This window comes from Oncorhynchus clarkii, chromosome 9 (assembly GCF_045791955.1).
Source record: "Oncorhynchus clarkii lewisi isolate Uvic-CL-2024 chromosome 9, UVic_Ocla_1.0, whole genome shotgun sequence".
NCBI classification, from domain to species: domain Eukaryota; kingdom Metazoa; phylum Chordata; class Actinopteri; order Salmoniformes; family Salmonidae; genus Oncorhynchus; species Oncorhynchus clarkii.
Window position 1 is genome coordinate 80,390,785 of NC_092155.1, and position 20,808 is coordinate 80,411,592.

A 20,808-nucleotide genomic window follows, 5' to 3' on the forward strand; every position below is an offset into this window, starting at 1 on the left:
CAGATGTTAATGGTCACATGGTTAGCAGATGTTAATGGTCACATACACATGGTTAGCAGATGTTAATGGTCACATACACATGGTTAGCAGATGTTAATGGTCACATACACATGGTTAGCAGATGTTAATGGTACATACATGGTTAGCAGATGTTAATGGTCACATACACATGGTTAGCAGATGTTAATGGTCACATACACATGGTTAGCAGATGTTAATGGTCACATACACATGGTTAGCAGATGTTAATGGTAACATACACATGGTTAGCAGATGTTAATGGTCACATACACATGGTTAGCAGATGTTAATGGTCACATACACATGGTTAGCAGATGTTAATGGTAACATACACATGGTTAGCAGATGTTAATGGTCACATACACATGGTTAGCAGATGTTATTGGTCACATACACATGGTTAGCAGATGTTAATGGTCACATACACATGGTTAGCAGATGTTAATGGTAACATACACATGGTTAGCAGATGTTAATGGTCACATACACATGGTTAGCAGATGTTAATGGTAACATACACATGGTTAGCAGATGTTAATGGTCACATACACATGGTTAGCAGATGTTAATGGTCACATACACATGGTTAGCAGATGTTAATGGTCACATGGTTAGCAGATGTTAATGGTCACATACACATGGTTAGCAGATGTTAATGGTCACATACACATGGTTAGCAGATGTTAATGGTCACATACACATGGTTAGCAGATGTTAATGGTCACATACACATGGTTAGCAGATGTTAATGGTAACATACACATGGTTAGCAGATGTTAATGGTAACATACACATGGTTAGCAGATGTTAATGGTCACATACACATGGTTAGCAGATGTTAATGGTCACATACACATGGTTAGCAGATGTTAATGGTCACATACACATGGTTAGCAGATGTTAATGGTCACATACACATGGTTAGCAGATGTTAATGGTCACATACACATGGTTAGCAGATGTTAATGGTCACATACACATGGTTATCAGATGTTAATGGTCACATACACATGGTTAGCAGATGTTAATGGTCACATACACATGGTTATCAGATGTTAATGGTCACATACACATGGTTAGCAGATGTTAATGGTCACATACACATGGTTAGCAGATGTTAATGGTCACATACACATGGTTAGCAGATGTTAATGGTCACATACACATGGTTAGCAGATGTTAATGGTAACATACACATGGTTAGCAGATGTTAATGGTCACATACACATGGTTAGCAGATGTTAATGGTCACATACACATGGTTAGCAGATGTTAATGGTAACATACACATGGTTAGCAGATGTTAATGGTCACATACACATGGTTAGCAGATGTTAATGGTAACATACACATGGTTAGCAGATGTTAATGGTAACATACACATGGTTAGCAGATGTTAATGGTAACATACACATGGTTAGCAGATGTTAATGGTAACATACACATGGTTAGCAGATGTTAATGGTAACACACACATGGTTAGCAGATGTTAATGGTCACATACACATGGTTAGCAGATGTTAATGGTCACATACACATGGTTAGCAGATGTTAATGGTCACATACACATGGTTAGCAGATGTTAATGGTAACATACACATGGTTAGCAGATGTTAATGGTAACATACACATGGTTAGCAGATGTTAATGGTCACATACACATGGTTAGCAGATGTTAATGGTCACATACACATGGTTAGCAGATGTTAATGGTAACATACACATGGTTAGCAGATGTTAATGGTCACATACACATGGTTAGCAGATGTTAATGGTCACATACACATGGTTAGCAGATGTTAATGGTAACATACACATGGTTAGCAGATGTTAATGGTAACATACACATGGTTAGCAGATGTTAATGGTCACATACACATGGTTAGCAGATGTTAATGGTCACATACACATGGTTAGCAGATGTTAATGGTAACATACACATGGTTAGCAGATGTTAATGGTCACATACACATGTTTAGCAGATTTTAATGGTCACATAGACATGGTTAGCAGATGTTAATGGTCACATAAACAAATCAAATCAAATCAAATCAAATTTTATTTGTCACATACACATGGTTAGCAGATGTTAATGCGAGTGTAGCGAAATGCTTGTGCTTCTAGTTCCGACAATGCAGTAATAACAAGTAATCTAACTAACAATTCCAAACTACTGTCTTGTACACAGTGTAAGGGGATAAAGAATATGTACATAAGGATATATGAATGAGTGATGGTACAGAGCAGCATAGGCAAGATACAGTAGATGGTATCGGGTACAGTATGTACAAATGAGATGAGTATGTAAACAAAGTGGCATAGTATAGTATAAAGTGGCTAGTGATACATGTATTACATAAGGATACCGTCGATGATATAGAGTACAGTATATACGTATGCGTATGAGATGAATAATGTAGGGTAAGTAACATTTATATAAGGTAGCATTGTTTAAAGTGGCTAGTGATATATTTACATCATTTCCCATCAATTCCCATTATTAAAGTGGCTGGAGTTGAGTCAGTGTCAGTGTGTTGGCAGCAGCCACTCAGTGTTAGTGGTGGCTGTTTAACAGTCTGATGGCCTTGAGATAGAAGCTGTTTTTCAGTCTCTCGGTCCCAGCTTTGATGCACCTGTACTGACCTCGCCTTCTGGATGATAGCGGGGTGAACAGGCAGTGGCTCGGGTGGTTGATGTCCTTGATGATCTTTATGGCCTTCCTGTGACATCGGGTGGTGTAGGTGTCCTGGAGGGCAGGTAGTTTGCCCCCGGTGATGCGTTGTGCAGACCTCACTACCCTCTGGAGAGCCTTACGGTTGAGGGCGGTGCAGTTGCCATACCAGGCGGTGATACAGCCCGCCAGGATGCTCTCGATTGTGCATCTGTAGAAGTTTGTGAGTGCTTTTGGTGACAAGCCGAATTTCTTCAGCCTCCTGAGGTTGAAGAGGCGCTGCTGCGCCTTCTTCACGATGCTGTCTGTGTGAGTGGACCAATTCAGTTTGTCTGTGATGTGTATGCCGAGGAACTTAAAACTTGCTACCCTCTCCACTACTGTTCCATCGATGTGGATAGGGGGGTGTTCCCTCTGCTGTTTCCTGAAGTCCACAATCATCTCCTTAGTTTTGTTGACGTTGAGTGTGAGGTTGTTTTCCTGACACCACACTCCGAGGGCCCTCACCTCCTCCCTGTAGGCCGTCTCATCGTTGTTGGTAATCAAGCCTACCACTGTTGTGTCGTCCGCAAACTTGATGATTGAGTTGGAGGCGTGCGTGGCCACGCAGTCGTGGGTGAACAGGGAGTACAGGAGAGGGCTCAGAACGCAACCTTGTGGGGCCCCAGTGTTGAGGATCAGCGGGGAGGAGATGTTGTTGCCTACCCTCACCACCTGGGGGCGGCCCGTCAGGAAGTCCAGTACCCAGTTGCACAGGGCGGGGTCGAGACCCAGGGTCTAACATGGTTAGCAGATGTTAATGGTCACATACACATGGTTAGCAGATGTTAATGGTAACATACACATGGTTAGCAGATGTTAATGGTCACATACACATGGTTAGCAGACGTTAATGGTCACATACACATGGTTAGCAGATGTTAATGGTCACATACACATGGTTAGCAGATGTTAATGGTCACATACACATGGTTAGCAGATGTTAATGGTCACATACACATGGTTAGCAGATGTTAATGATCACATACACATGGTTAGCAGATGTTAATGGTCACATACACATGGTTAGCAGATGTTAATGGTCACATACACATGGTTAGCAGATGTTAATGGTCACATACACATGGTTAGCAGATGTCAATGGTCACATACACATGGTTAGCAGATGTTAATGGTCACATACACATGGTTAGCAGATGTTAATGGTCACATACACATGGTTAGCAGATGTTAATGGTCACATACACATTGTTAGCAGATGTTAATGGTCACATACACATGGTTAGCAGATGTTAATGGTCACATACACATGGTTAGCAGATGTTAATGGTCACATACACATGGTTAGCAGATGTTAATGCGAGTGTAGCGAAATGCTTGTGCTTCTAGTTCCGACAATGCAGTAATAACCAACAAGTAATCTAGCTAACAATTCCAAAACTACTACCTTATAGACACAAGTGTAAGGGGATAAAGAATATGTACATAAAGATATATGAATGAGTGATGGTACAGAGCGGCATAGGCAAGATACAGTAGATGGTATTGAGTGCAGTATATACATATGAGATGAGTATGTAAACAAAGTGGCATAGTTAAAGTAGCTAGTGATACATGTATTACATAAAGATGCAGTAGATGATATGGAGTACAGTATATACATATACATGTGAGATGAATAATGTAAGGTATGTAAACATTATATTAGGTAGCATTGTTTAAAGTGGCTAGTGATATATTTTACATCATTTCCCATCAATTCCCATTATTAAAGTGGCTGGAGTTGAGTCAGTGTGTTGGCAGCAGCCACTCAATGTTAGTGGTGGCTGTTTAACAGTCTGATGGCCTTGAGATAGAAGCTGTTTTTCAGTCTCTCGGTCCCAGCTTTGATGCACCTGTACTGACCTCGCCTTCTGGATGATAGCGGGGTGAACAGGCAGTGGCTCGGGTGATTGTTGTCCTTGATGACCTTTATGGCCTTCCTGTGACATCGGGTTGTGTAGGTGTCCTGGAGGGCAGGTAGTTTGCCCCCGGTGATGCGTTGTGCAGACCTCACTACCCTCTGGAGAGCCTTACGGTTGTGGGTGGAGCAGTTGCCGTACCAGGCGGTGATACAGCCCGACAGGATGCTCTCGATTGTGCATCTGTAGAAGTTTGTGAGTGCTTTTGGTGACAAGCCAAATTTCTTCAGCCTCCTGAGGTTGAAGAGGTGCTGCTGCGCCTTCTTCACGATGCTGTCTGTGTGGGTGGACCAATTCAGTTTGTCTGTGATGTGTACGCCGAGGAAATTAAAACTTACTACCCTCTCCACTACTGTTCCATCGATGTGGATAGGGGGGTGTTCCCAATGCTGTTTCCTGAAGTCCACAATCATCTTAGTTTTGTTGACGTTGAGTGTGAGGTTATTTTCCTGACACCACACTCCGAGGGCCCTCACCTCCTCCCTGTAGGCCGTCTCGTCGTTGTTGGTAATCAAGCCTACCACTGTTGTGTCGTCCGCAAACTTGATGATTGAGTTGGAGGCGTGCGTGGCCACGCAGTCGTGGGTGAACAGGGAGTACAGGAGAGGGCTCAGAACGCACCCTTGTGGGGCCCCAGTGTTGAGGATCAGCGGGGTGGAGATGTTGTTGCCTACCCTCACCACCTGGGGGCGGCCCGTCAGGAAGTCCAGTACCCAGTTGCACAGGTCGCGGTCGAGACCCAGGGTCTCGAGCTTGATGACGAGCTTGGAGGGCACTATGGTGTTAAAATGCCGAGCTGTAGTCGATGAACAGCATTCTCACATAGGTATTCCTCTTGTCCAGATGGGTTAGGGCAGTGTGCAGTATGGTTGAGATTGCATCGTCTGTGGACCTATTTGGGCAGTAAGCAAATTGGAGTGGGTCTAGGGTGTCAGGTAGGGTGGAGGTGATATGGTCCTTGACTAGTCTCTCAAAGCACTTCATGATGACGGAAGTGAGTGCTACGGGGCGGTAGTCGTTTAGCTCAGTTACCTTAGCTTTCTTGGGAACAGGAACAATGGTGGCCCTCTTGAAGCATGTGGGAACAACAGACTGGGATAAGGATTGATTGAATATGTCCGTAAACACACCAGCCAGCTGGTCTGCGCATGCTCTGAGGGCACGGCTGGGGATGCCGTCTGGGCCTGCATCCTTGCGAGGGTTGACACGTTTAAATGTTTTCCTCACGTCGGCTGCAGTGAAGGAGAGTCCGCATGTTTTAGTTGAGGGCCGTGTCAGTGGCACTGTATTGTCCTCAAAGCGGGCAAAAAAGTTATTTAGTCTGCCTGGGAGCAAGACATCCTGGTCCGTGACGGGGCTGGTTTTCTTTTTGTAATCCGTGATTGAATGTAGACCCTGCCACATACCTTGTGTCTGAGCCGTTGAATTGAGATTCTACTTTGTCTCTATACTGACGCTTAGCTTGTTTGATTGCCTTGCGGAGGGAATAGTTACACTGTTTGTATTCGGTCATGTTTCCGGTCACCTTGCCCTGATTAAAAGCAGTGGTTCGGGCTTTCAGTTTCACGCGAATGCTGCCATCAATCCACAGGTTCTGGTTTGGGAATGTTTTAATCGTTGCTATGGGAACGACATCTTCAACGCACGTTCTAATGAACTCGCTCACTGAATCAGCGTATTCGTCAATGTTGTTGTCTGACGCAATACGAAACATATCCCAGTCCACGTGATGGAAGCAGTCTTGGAGTGTGGAAGCAGATTGGTCGGACCAGCGTTGAACAGACCTCAGCGCGGGAGCTTCTTGTTTTAGTTTTTGTCTGCAGGCAGGGATCAACAAAATGGAGTCGTGGTTAGCTTTTCCGAAAGGAGGTGCGGGGCAGGGCCTTATATGCGTCGCGGAAGTAGAATAGCAGTGATCCAAGGTTTTTCCAGCCCTGGTTGCGCAATCGATATGCTGATCAAATTTAGGGAGTCTTGTTTTCAGATTAGCCTTGTTAAAATCCCCAGCTACAATGAATGCAGCCTCCGGATATATGGATTCCAGTTTGCAAAGAGTCAAATAAAGTTCGTTCAGAGCCATCGATGTGTCTGCTTGGGTGGGAATATATACGGCTGTGATTATAATCGAAGAGAATTCCCTTGGTAGATAATGCGGTCGACATTTGATTGTGAGGAATTCTAAATCAGGTGAACAGAAGGACTTGAGTTCCTGTATGTTGTTGAGGCCACACCACGTCACGTTAACCATGAAGCATACGCCTCCGCCCCTCTTCTTACCAGAAAGATGTTTGTTTCTGTCGGCGCGATGCGTGGAGAAACCAGCTGGCTGCACCGACTCCGATAGCGTCTCTCCAGTGAGCCATGTTTCCGTGAAGCAAAGAACGTTACAGTCTCTGATGTCCCTCTGGAATGCTACCCTTGCTCGGATTTCATCAACCTTGTTGTCAAGAGACTGGACATTGGCGAGAAGAATGCTAGGGAGTGGTGCACGATGTGCCCGTCTCCGGAGTCTGACCAGAAGACCGCTCCATTTCCCCCTTTTACGAAGTCGTTTTTTTGGGTCGCCGGCTGGGATCCATTCCGTTGTCCTGGGTGAAAGGCAGAACACAGGATCCGCTTCGCGAAAGTCATATTCTTGGTCGTACTGATGGTGAGTTGATGCTGCTCTTATGTTCAGTAGTTCTTCTCGACTGTATGTAATGAAACCTAAGATGACCTGGGGTACCAATGTAAGAAATAACACGTAAAAAAACAAAAAACTGCATAGTTTCCTAGGAACGCGAAGCGAGGCGGCCATCTCTTTCGGCGCCGGAAGAGGGTGGGAGGGGTTTAGGTTCCTGGGGGTCAGGTTGGACACTCAATTGACATGGGCGGAGCATATTAACAGAATAGTTGTCAAAGGAAATAAAATATTGAATGTGATGCGTTGCCTGTCAGGAATGGAGTGGGGGAGATAGAATGGTGTTGAAAATGCTTTATAAAACGTTGTTAAGGTCATCACTGGATTGGTGTAGAATATGGATGAGGTCAAAGTCACTGGAAGTGTAGAATATGGATCAGGTCAAGGTCACCAGACTATGGAACCATATGGATCAGGTCAAGGTCATTGGACTATGGAACCATATGGATGAGGTCAAAGGTCGCTGGACTATGGAACCATATGGATCAGGTCAAGGTCACTGGAAGTGTAGCATCAACTAGATATAATCCAGGCCCAAGACCTCATTTTTTTTTTACTTGTGCATAAGGAATATGATCTGTCCATTTGCAATATGATTTCATAGGAAGTCAAAAGTCACTTTTTTGGGGGCCAAATGCCATAAGAAATTTGACATGCTCAAAAATCCTTGCGAAATGCAAAATTGACTGGCCTGATGAACTCGGGATGGCCGGGCAGTGATAGTTGTTCCTTTCCATCACTCGTTGTGTTGATTTCATCATGTCCAGTTGGTGATGTTTTTTTCACTATAGAATCATATTGCAAATGCACGTGCATTTGCAATATGTTTCAATGGGCATTTACCATCACGAATTTGGCATGCTCAAAAATCCTGCAGAAATGCAAAATTGACTGGCCCGATGAACACAGGATGGCCTGGCAGTGATAGTTGCTCCTTTCCATCGCTCGTTGTGTTGATTTCATTATGTCCATTTGTTTAGGTTCTCACTTTTGCAAAGTCACTGTGCATTTGCAATATGGTTCAATGGGCATTTACCATCACGAATTTGTCATGCTATAAAAATCCTGCAGGAATGCAAAATTGACTGGCCCGATGAACTCGGGATGGCTGGGCAGTGATTCTGGTTCCTCTCCATCGCTCATTGGGGTTGATTTTAGAAGTGTCACTTTGGTGATGGTACCTCACTGTTTAAACATATTGCAAATGGACAAGAGTCACCAGCAAGTCACCGGCCATCAGTCAGTTAGATATCATTCTGACACCAAACTGATACAAACTGACACCAAACCCACTTTTTCCAACTCGTTTAGTAGCCAACTATCACATCCTTCAGAGCTGGCCCAAAATTCACAACGCCTTCTATTCAAACCATAATAAAAATGTAAAACACGTAGTTACATTCCAGCTGTGGGTCCAGTTCAGATGTCGTGTGTAGGCCTAGCTGAGGCGACCCCGAATCCCAAGTTTCGGCTCGATAGGTCATTTGGTGTCCGAGCAAGACCCTAATTGGTCCTGAAAATCCACTTTTTTCCATGACTTGCTACGGGGTCCTTGAATGAGCTATCGGACAGAAACGTTGGGGTCCGTCTATATGGGCGGAGACGGTTGCAATGCACCTAGTCTTGCGACTCTGGGACATTTCTAAATGTCGTCATTTTCGTGATGCAAAAATGAATTGAAGTCATTGCAAATGTACGAGGCTGTTTCTCGGTCCGAGAACCTTCTAGAGCCACGTAACTCACCACGCACTATCGACCTGAGGTCTAGAACAGGTTTCGAAACTCTAGGTCTGACGGTTCTTTAAAAGTTCCAACAAGGTTAACTAATGCAGGCAGTGTATGTCTCTACGCACCCCAATGTGTCCCTCTTTCCAAGCTGTGTGTGTTTGTTTGTGTGTGTGTGTGTGTGTGTGTGTGATTTAGTTTTTCTTTGAAATTTTATGGGAAAAATGACTGATTTACAGTTCATGGGGGTTGCCTAATCACACATATGAAGTTTTGGAAAGATCTGACTTTTTTAACCCTTCGAAACAGCCCCTGAGACACCAATTATGGCACTTCCGGTTGGCACAGGAAGCTATAAGTCAACACACATCCTCATTGGGGTATGCTTTTACAGAATCCTGAGTTTTAAGTCTTTACCATAAAAACTGACTGATTTACACAGGGTTGAATGCACTGTCTATCAAACTGCAGGCAGGGTATGGTTATACACTTTTAGGGAGATTTTAACCACTTCCGGTTGGTCCAGGAAGCTTAGAATCAACACAGGTAGACCTCAGAGTGGCTTGATGGACTGTCACTGAAGACAGGTTCTTAAGGCATTCATAACCCACATAGGCTTCAGGTTGAATTTAGGGGTGCAGGCAATGTATTCCTATGGGGAGAGAAGTCAATGCAAACTGTTTGATGTAAACACCTTCTTTTAACTGTTAAGGGTTAATGCCACACGGTCAAGGTTAGGCTTGCACGGATCGGAAGGACTTCAGGAACGTACCTGAGGTCGAATTGTGCTTCTCACCGTAACGGTTCTCTCACGGTCACCCAAAAGCAAATGACATTTAGGGCCAGGCTTCATTTTGGGCCTTCTTTTTTTCAAGTACGATCAAGCGGGGCGTCTCGTTGAACTCGGCACAGTCTGGAGACTATGGTGATGCCATTTTTTGTGTTGATTTCAGAATGCCATTTTGGTGATGGTCCCTCTCCGTTTAAACATATTGCAAATGTACAAAAGTCAACTAGCAAGTCAGTGTCCATCAGAGCGAGCTACGGTCAAGCGGGGCATCTCGTTGAACTCGGCACGGCCTAGAGAATATGGAAATGCCATTGCAGGCTCTGTGTGTCTTTAAGCATCGCACTTTGTCACTCCATCCTTGCTGTGTGTGTGTCTGTGTGTGTGTGAGAGAGAGAGCTTTTCTTTGACATCTCTTGGGAGAAATGACTGACTTACAGTTCATGGGGGTTGCCTAATCACACATATGAAGTTTTGAAAAGATCTGACCTTTTTAACCCTTGGAAACAGCCACTATGACACCAGGAAAAGGTAGAGGCGGGGAGAGACAGGGAAGATACCTGTATAAGATCCAGGATAAGGTAGGGGCAGGGAAGACACCTGTATAAGATCCCGGATAAGGTAGGGGCAGGGAAAGACAGGGAAGACACCTGTATAAGATCCAGGAGGGCAGGGAGAGACAGGGAAGACACCTGTATAAGATCCAGGAGGGATGGGAAAGACAGGGAAGACACCTGTATAAGATCCAGGAGGGCAGGGAAAGACAGGGAAGACACCTGTATAAGATCCAGTAGGGGCAGGGAGAGACAGGGAAGACACCTGTATAAGATCCAGGAGGGCAGGGAGAGACAAGGAAGACACCGGTATAAGATCCAGGAGGGCAGGGAGAGACAGGGAAGACACCTGTATAAGATCCAGGAAAGGGTAGAGGCAGGGAGAGACAGGGAAGACACCTGTATAAGATCCAGGATAAGGTAGGGGCAGGGAGAGACAGGGAAGACACTTGTATGAGATCCAGGAAAAAGGTAGAGGCAGGGAGAGACAGGGAAGACACCTGTATGAGATCCAGGAAAGGGTAGAGGCAGGGAGAGACAGGGAAGACACCTGTATAAGATCCAGGAAAAAGGTAGAGGAAGGGAGAGACACCTGTATAAGATCCAGGAAAGGGTAGAGGCAGGGAGAGACAGGGAAGACACTTGTATGAGATCCAGGAAAAAGGTAGAGGCAGGGAGAGACAGGGAAGACACCTGTATAAGATCCAGGAAAGGGTGGGGGCAGGGAGAGACAGGGAAGACACCTGTATAAGATCCAGGAAAGGGTGGGGGCAGGGAGAGACAGGGAAGACAATTGTATAAGATCCAGGATAAGGGCACGGAGAGACAGGGAAGACACCTGTATACGATCCAGTAGGGGCAGGGAGAGACAGGGAAGACACCTGTATAAGATCCAGGAAAAGGTAGAGGCAGGGAGAGACAGGGAAGACACCTGTATAAGATCCAGGAAAGGGTGGGGGCAGGAAGAGACAGGGAAGACACCTGTATAAGATCCAGGAAAGGGTGGGGGCAGGAAGAGACAGGGAAGACACCTGTATAAGATCCAGGAAAAGGTGGAGGCAGTGTCACGCCCTGACCATAGAGAGCCATTGTTTCTCTATGGCGTTGTAGGTCAGGGCGTGACTAGGGGGTGATCTAGTATATCTATGTCTATGTTGTATTCTAGTTTATTTTTCTATGTTGGTGTTTCGTATGATTCCCAATTAGTGGCAGCTGGTAATCGTTGTCTCTGATTGGGGATCATATTTAAATAGTTATTGTTTATGTGTAGTTGCCTGTGAGCACTCCATTGTCTTCACGTCTAGTTCTTTATTGTTTTTGTGCGTTTCAGTTAATAAACACGTGGAAAATATATCACGCTGTTCCTACGACGAACGAGACAGAAGATCCCACCATAACAGGACCAAGCAGCGTGCCCAGGAGGAGAAGGGATCCTGGACTTGGGAGGAAATCATGATAGGATAGGATAGCCTTCGTTGGCGGCAGACGCAAGGAGAAAAGGGAGGACAGCGCCGAAGCCGGGATTCACAGCCACAAAGAAAGCCCAAAAATCAGCCCGAAAATATTTTGGGGGGGGTGGGGTCACAAGGGGTGGTTGCGGAGCCGTGGAGTGAACCAGAGTCTGGGAGAAGAGAGAGAAACTGGAGGAGAGTGAACAGAGAAAGTCAGAGGACATCAGTGAGTGGATGGAGATATTGGAGGAAAGAGAACGGAGAGAGTTGTTGAGTTGGTGGAAGGTGCCCGACATTTGCCCTAAACCGCGTGTTATCAGTTTAATGCCACCTGAGTCAGCTCTCTGTACTCGTCCTGAGGAGCGTGCTATCAGTCAGGTAAAATCTGTGCTGGTTCACAAACCAGGTCTCCAGTACGCCTCCACAGCCCAGTAAGTCCTGTGCCAGCTCCACGCACCAGGTCTCCAGTACGCCTCCACAGCCCAGTAAGTCCTGTGCCAGCTCCACGCACCAGGTCTCCAGTACGCCTCCACAGCCCAGTAAGTCCTGTGCCAGCTCCACGCACCAGGTCTCCAGTACACCTCCACAGCCCAGTAAGTCCTGTGCCAGCTCCACGCACCAGGTCTCCAGTACACCTCCACAGCCCAGTAAGTCCTGTGCCAGCTCCACGCACCTGGTCTCCAGTACACCTTCCCAGCCCAGTAAGTCCTGTGCCAGCTCCACGCACCAGGTCTCCATTACGCCTCCACAGCCCAGTAAGTCCTGTGCCAGCTCCACACACCAGATCTCCAGTACGCCTCCACAGCCCAGTAAGTCCTGTGCCAGCTCCACGCACCAGGTCTCCAGTGCGCCTCCACAGCCCAGTAAGTCCTGTGCCAGCTCCACGCACCAGGTCTCCAGTACGCCTCCGCAGCCCAGTAAGTCCTGTGCCAGCTCCACGCACCAGGTCTCCAGTACACCTTCCCAGCCCAGTAAGTCCTGTGCCAGCTCCACGCACCAGGTCTCCAGTACACCTTCCCAGCCCAGTAAATCCTGTGCCAGCTCCACACACCAGGTCTCCAGTACACCTCCACAGCCCAGTAAGTCCTGTGCCAGCTCCACACACCAGGTCTCCAGTACACCTCCACAGCCCAGTAAGTCCTGTGCCAGCTCCACGCACCAGGTCTCCAGTACACCTTCCCAGCCCAGTAAGTCCTGTGCCAGCTCCATGCACCAGGTCTCCAGTACACCTTCCCAGCCCAGTAAGTCCTGTGCCAGCTCCACGCACCAGGTCTCCAGTACACCTCCACAGCCCAGTATGTCCTGTGCCAGCTCCACACACCAGGTCTCCAGTACACCTTCCCAGCCCAGTAAGTCCTGTGCCAGCTCCACGCACCAGGTCTCCAGTACGTCTCCACAGCCCTGTAAGTCCTGTGCCAGCTCCACACACCAGATCTCCAGTACGCCTCCACAGCCCAGTAAGTCCTGTGCCAGCTCCACGCACCAGGTCTCCAGTACACCTCCACAGCCAAGTAAGTCCTGTGCCAGCTCCACGCACCAGGTCTCCAGTACACCTTTCCAGCCCAGTAAGTCCTGTGCCAGTTCCACGCACCAGGTCTCCAGTACGCCTCCACAGCCCAGTAAGTCCTGTGCCAGCTCCACGCACCTGGTCTCCAGTACACCTTCCCAGCCCAGTAAGTCCTGTGCCAGCTCCACGCACCAGGTCTCCAGTACGCCTCCACAGCCCAGTAAGTCCTGTGCCAGCTCCACGCACCTGGTCTCCAGTACACCTTCCCAGCCCAGTAAGTCCTGTGCCAGCTCCACGCACCAGGTCTCCAGTACGCCTCCACAGCCCAGTAAGTCCTGTGCCAGCTCCACGCACCAGGTCTCCAGTACGCCTCCACAGCCCAGTAAGTCCTGTGCCAGCTCCACGCACCAGATCTCCAGTACGCCTCCACAGCCCAGTAAGTCCTGTGCCAGCTCCACGCACCAGGTCTCCAGTACACCTCCACAGCCCAGTAAGTCCTGTGCCAGCTCCACGCACCAGGTCTCCAGTACGCCTCCGCAGCCCAGTAAGTCCTGTGCCAGCTCCACGCACCAGGTCTCCAGTACACCTTCCCAGCCCAGTAAGTCCTGTGCCAGCTCCACGCACCAGGTCTCCAGTACACCTTCCCAGCCCAGTAAGTCCTGTGCCAGCTCCATGCACCAGGTCTCCAGTACGCCTCCACAGCCCAGTAAGTCCTGTGCCAGCTCCACGCACCAGGTCTCCAGTACGCCTCCACAGCCCAGTAAGTCCTGTGCCAGCTCCACGCACCAGGTCTCCAGTACACCTCCACAGCCCAGTAAGTCCTGTGCCAGCTCCACGCACCAGGTCTCCAGTACGCCTCCACAGCCCAGTAAGTCCTGTGCCAGCTCCACACACCAGATCTCCAGTACGCCTCCACAGCCCAGTAAGTCCTGTGCCAGCTCCACGCACCAGGTCTCCAGTACACCTCCACGCACCAGGTCTCCAGCCCAGTAAGTCCTGTGCCAGCTCCACGCACCAGGTCTCCAGTACACCTTCCCAGCCCAGTAAAGCTCCACGCACCAGGTGTGCCAGTAAATCCTGTGCCAGCTCCATGCACCAGGTCTCCAGTACACCTCCACAGCCCAGTAAGTCCTGTGCCAGCTCCACACACCAGGTCTCCAGTACACCTCCACAGCCCAGTAAGTCCTGTGCCAGCTCCACGCACCAGGTCTCCAGTACACCTTCCCAGCCCAGTAAGTCCTGTGCCAGCTCCACGCACCAGGTCTCCAGTACACCTTCCCAGCCCAGTAAGTCCTGTGCCAGCTCCATGCACCAGGTCTCCAGTACACCTCCGCAGCCCAGTAAGTCCTGTGCCAGCTCCACACACCAGGTCTCCAGTACACCTCCGCAGCCCAGTAAGTCCTGTGCCAGCTCCACACACCAGGTCTCCAGTACACCTTCCCAGCCCAGTAAGTCCTGTGCCAGCTCCACGCACCAGGTCTCCAGTACGTCTCCACAGCCCAGTAAGTCCTGTGCCAGCTCCACGCACCAGGTCTCCAGTACGCCTCCACAGCCCAGTAAGTCATGTGCCAGCTCCACGCACCAGGTCTCCAGTACGCCTCCGCAGCCCAGTAAGTCCTGTGCCAGCTCCACGCACCAGGTCTCCAGTACACTTTCCCAGCCCAGTAAGTCCTGTGCCAGCTCCACGCACCAGGTCTCCAGTACACCTTCGCAGCCCAGTAAATCCTGTGCCAGCTCCATGCACCAGGTCTCCAGTACACCTCCACAGCCCAGTAAGTCCTGTGCCAGCTCCACACACCAGGTCTCCAGTACACCTCCACAGCCCAGTAAGTCCTGTGCCAGCTCCACGCACCAGGTCTCCAGTACACCTTCCCAGCCCAGTAAGTCCTGTGCCAGCTCCACGCACCAGGTCTCCAGTACACCTTCCCAGCCCAGTAAGTCCTGTGCCAGCTCCACGCACCAGGTCTCCAGTACACCTTCACAGCCCAGTAAGTCCTGTGCCAGCTCCCCACACCAGGTCTCCAGTACACCTCCACAGCCCAGTAAGTCCTGTGCCAGCTCCACGCACCAGGTCTCCAGTACGTCTCCACAGCCCAGTAAGTCCTGTGCCAGCTCCACACACCAGATCTCCAGTACGCCTCCACAGCCCAGTAAGTCCTGTGCCAGCTCCACGCACCAGGTCTCCAGTACGCCTCCACAGCCCAGTAAATCCTGTGCCAGCTCCACACACCAGGTCTCCAGTACACCTCCACAGCCCAGTAAGTCCTGTGCCAGCTCCACGCACCAGGTCTCCAGTACACCTTCCCAGCCCAGTAAGTCCTGTGCCAGCTCCACGCACCAGGTCTCCAGTACACCTTCCCAGCCCAGTAAGTCCTGTGCCAGCTCCACGCACCAGGTCTCCAGTACACCTTCACAGCCCAGTAAGTCCTGTGCCAGCTCCACACACCAGGTCTCCAGTACACCTCCACAGCCCAGTAAGTCCTGTGCCAGCTCCACACACCAGGTCTCCAGTACACCTTCCCAGCCCAGTAAGTCCTGTGCCAGCTCCACGCACCAGGTCTCCAGTACGTCTCCACAGCCCAGTAAGTCCTGTGCCAGCTCCACACACCAGATCTCCAGTACGCCTCCACAGCCCAGTAAGTCCTGTGCCAGCTCCACGCACCAGGTCTCCAGTACGCCTCCACAGCCCAGTAAATCCTGTGCCAGCTCCACGCACCAGGTCTCCAGTACACCTTCCCAGCCTAGTAAGTCCTGTGCCAGCTCCATGCACCAGGTCCCCAGTACACCTTCCCAGTCCGGTACGTCCAGTGCCTGCTCCCCTAACCACTACTTACCTACCTAACCACTACTTACCTACCTACCTAACCACTACTTACCTACCTACCTAACCACTACTTACCTACCTACCTAACCACTACTTACCTACCTACCTAACCACTACTTACCTATTATGTTAGGTCACCAACAACTCGCTAAAATACACAGCCAATTTTACCAGCCAAAGAGAGAGAGAGGGAGAGAAAGCACATAGAGATAAAATGAATCAATAAACTTTGATAATCTTCACCAGATGACACTCATAGGACTTCATGTTGCACAATACATGCATGTTTTGTTTGATAAAGTTCATATTTTTATAAAGAAATCTGATTTTACATTGGCGCGTGACGTTCACTAGTTCCAAGAACATCCAGTGATTTTTGCATAGCCACATCATTCAACAGAAATACTCATCATAAATGTAGATGATAATACAAGTTATACACATGGAATTATAGATATACCTCTCCTTAATGCAACCGCTGTGTCAGATTTCAAATAAACTTTATGCATGCAATCTGAGACGGCGCTCAAAAGTAAAAACACCAAAGCCACAAAGATGGCGTCAACATAAACAAGAAATTACATGATAAATATTCCCTTACCTTTGATCTACATCAGAAAGCACTCCGGGAATCCCAGGTCCACAATAAATGTTTGTTTTGTTCGAAAATGTCCGTTATTTATGTCCAAATACCTTCTTTTGTTAGAGCGTTTAGTAAACATATCCAAACGCTAATTCTGGTCAACATTATATCGGACAAAAAGTGATATTACCGGTCGAAGAAACAGTTCAAACTAAGTACAGAATCAATCATTAGCATGTTTTTAACACATAGCTTCAATAAAGTTCAAACTGGAGTATTCCTTCTTGCCTACGTGAGCAATGGAACGCAAGTGACTACCATGAGGAATAAGAGTGATCAGAAAATGGCTGACTGCCAGACACCTGACTGATTCTGCTATCATTCACTCTCACAACATCATAGAAGTCTCATTATAATTTATATTGATGGTTGACATCTAGTGGAACCTCTAGGCAGTGCAACATCATTCATATTCCAAGGGGATTTCATTGGGGACTCTGGTGAATACATACAATGCTCAGATGTCTGACTTCCTGTTTTGATTTCAACTCAGGATTTTGCCTGCTAATATGAGTTATGTTATACTCACAGACATCATTCAAACAGTTTTAGAAACTTTAGAGTGTTTCTATCCATTACTAATAATAAAATGTATATATTAGAAACTGAGACTGAGGAGCAGGCCGTTTACTTTGGGCAACTTATTCATCCAAGCTACTCAATACTGCCCCCCAGCCATAAAAAGTACAAAAATAAAAATTTTAAAAGTTATGTATTTGGCTAAGGTATATGTAAACAATTATAGCAATGGTTATCAACTGTCTTGCAGGGATGAAATGCAAATTGTAGAATATTGAGGTTTTGGTGGCAGCTGCAGAGAACTATTTGTGTGTGCAAGACTTCAGAAAAGTTACAGGGTGTGTTAAGTGATGTTCCATCCTTTCAGGTTGTTGGCCATGAGGTAGGACTAGATAGATAAAAATAAATAAAAAAGTGGAGTAGGTTAGTGTTAATTTTAATTTTATAATATTTTAGTAGGTGGCGGTAATGCAACATATTTGGATGTCAACCGCCGTTAAACCACATCGAAGAAGAAATCTCCCCCAATGCGGAAATAGAAAGGGGGATTCCTGGTGCAGGTTAGCTTGGCGCTGTCGCTTTGACAGACAACCACATCAGAAGAATGTCAGAACTACCGATGGGAAATTAATTTCATCAGATTTTAATAGAAATACAACCTGGAAGTGGTGTCAGTTGCGGAAAATACGCTTTGTCTGCCACAGTCTACCCAGAGCTAAATTAGCTAACACCAACTAGCTATACGTATACAGATAAAAGGTAAGGTTTCTTCATGTTAGCTAAACAACTAACGTTAGTTACATGTATAATTGAGATACAGGCATGTCGTTGGCTGTAGTGCTGACTAGTTGACGGGATTGTGATGGCTAGTGTAGCCAGAATTAGCCACATCATGTTTGTCTAGCTAAGCTAACCCAGCTATAGGCTTTATGCCTGGTGAACCAGTACTTGGTCCAAGGGCCTGAGGAGACGATCCTCAGGGTTAAAAAACAACTACGTTCGGTATTCAACATAAACATGGAGTTTCGCAGAATAACTATAATATTTGTAGACCTTTTGTGATGGAAGGTGCTTAATAACAGCTGGGTGTCAGAGGAGATCTCGTCTCCCTCCAACCCAGCTACTGGTTCATATGACCTGCGAGTGAACTAACCGTGTTTCTAATTTCCTAATGTTACTAGCTGTTAACTAGGTAAAACATATAGTAGGTTAGCTAGGTATCAAAACCAACCAGGATGGAGCTAGAAGTGAAAGTAGCCGCGCAGACCGACTGCCTATAGATAAAGCAGGCAGGGCTATGTCCGTTTTGGTCATTTCTGTTGACGTTATATAATCATAATCAATCCACCGCAGCATGGTTTTGGACTCATTCAGCAGTTTTTAACTGATTCAGTACAATAACATTGGAAATTTTAATGTTAAAAGTTCAATTTATATTCCTTAAATGTGAGTTAAAAATGATGTTGTCACTGCTTCCTGTTGACAAGACGTTTTGATAAATAGGCCAATGTCAAAACACAGTTTTACGTGTCCAGGTCAGTAACCAATAAACAGAAACAGTTTGTGATATATTGAAAACATAAAATGTACATGTGCAACAATAGTAATCATTTTATTTGTTTATTTTTACGAGCACCTTATAAACTGCACCAGAAACCCTATTGTGTTGGTAATAAATCAAATGTTAATGGTCACATACACATGGTTAGCAGATGTTAATGGTCACATACACATGGTTAGCAGATGTTAATGGTCACATACACATGGTTAGCAGATGTTAATGGTAACATACACATGGTTAGCAGATGTTAATGGTAACATACACATGGTTAGCAGATGTTAATGGTCACATACACATGGTTAGCAGATGTTAATGGGCACATACACATGGTTAGCAGATGTTAATGGTCACATACACATGCTTAGCAGATGTTAATGGTCACATACACATGGTTAGCAGATGTTAATGGTCACATACACATGGTTAGCAGATGTTAATGGTCACATACACATGGTTAGCAGATGTTAATGGTCACATACACATGGTTAGCAGATGTTAATGGTCACATACACATGGTTAGCAGATGTTAATGGTCACATACACATGGTTAGCAGATGTTAATGATCACATACACATGGTTAGCAGATGTTAATGCAAGTGTAGCGAAATGCTTGTGCTTCTAGTTCTGACAATGCAGTAATAACCAACGAGTAATCTAGCCTAACAATTCCAAACTACTACCTTATACACACAAGTGTAAAGGGATAAAGAATATGTACATAAAGATATAGGAATGAGTGATGGTACAGAACGGCATAGGCAAGATGGAGTAGATGGTATCGAGTACAGTATATACATATGAGATGAGTAATGTAGGGTATGTAAACATTATATAAAGTGGCATAGTTTAAAGTGGCTAGTGATACATGTATTACATAAAGATGGCAAGATGCAGTAGATGGTATCGAGTACAGTATATACATATGAGATGAGTAATGTAGGGTATGTAAACATTATATAAAGTGGCATTGTTTAAAGTGGCTAGTGATACATTTTTACATGTATGGCAGCAGCCACTCAATGTTAGTGGTGGCTGTTTAACATTCTGATGGCCTTGAGATAGAAGCTGTTTTTCAGTCTCTCGGTCCCTGCTTTGATGCACCTGTACTGACCTCACCTTCTGGATGATAGCGGGGTGAACAGGCAGTGGCTCGGGTAGTTGTTGTCCTTGATGATCTTTATGGCCTTCCTGTGACATCGGGTGGTGTAGGTGTCCTGGAGGGCAGGTAGTTTGCCCTCGGTGATGTGTTGTGCAGACCTCACTACCCTCTGGAGAGCCTTACGTTTGTGGGTGGAGCAGTTGCTGTACCAGGCGGTGATACAGCCCGACAGGATGCTCTCGATTGTGCATCTGTAAAAGTTTTAGTGTTTTTGGTGACAAGCCAAATTTCTTCAGCCTCCTGAGGTTGAAGAGGCGCTGCTGCGCCTTCTTCACAATGCTGTCTGTGTGGGTAGACCATTTCAGTTTGTCTGATGTGTACGCCCAGGAACTTAAAACTTTCCACCTTCTCCACTACTGTCCCTTCGATGTGGATAGGAGGCTGCTCTCTCTGCTGTTTCCTGAAGTCCACGATCATCTCCTTTGTTTTGTTGACGTTGCGTGTGAGGTTATTTTCCTGACACCACACTCCGAGGGCCCTCACCTCCTCCCTGTAGGCCGTCTCGTCGTTGTTGGTAATCAAGCCTACCACTGTAGTGTCGTCCGCAAACTTGATGATTGAGTTGGAGGCGTGCATGGCCACGCAGTCGTGGGTGAACAGGGAGTACAGGAGAGGGCTCAGATCGCACCCTTTTGGGGCCCCAGTGTTGAGGATCAGCGGGGTGGAGATGTTGTTACCTACCCTCACCACCTGGGGGCGGCCCGTCAGGAAGTCCAGTACCCAGTTGCACAGGGCAGGGACGAG

General features: G+C 47.1%; 1 protein-coding gene across 4 annotated transcripts in view; it reads left to right on the plus strand.

Moving 5' to 3' along the window:
• Positions 1–17,846: 17,846 nt before the first annotated feature.
• Positions 17,847–20,808, plus strand: part of LOC139416977 (NF-kappa-B essential modulator-like) — a 45,887-nt gene continuing 42,925 nt past the window's right edge. For all 4 annotated transcript variants that reach the window (XM_071166204.1, XM_071166206.1, XM_071166205.1 and 1 more), the window contains exon 1: positions 17,847–18,102. The gene's annotated coding sequence lies outside the window, so the exon portion shown is untranslated. The remainder of the gene's footprint in view (positions 18,103–20,808) is intronic.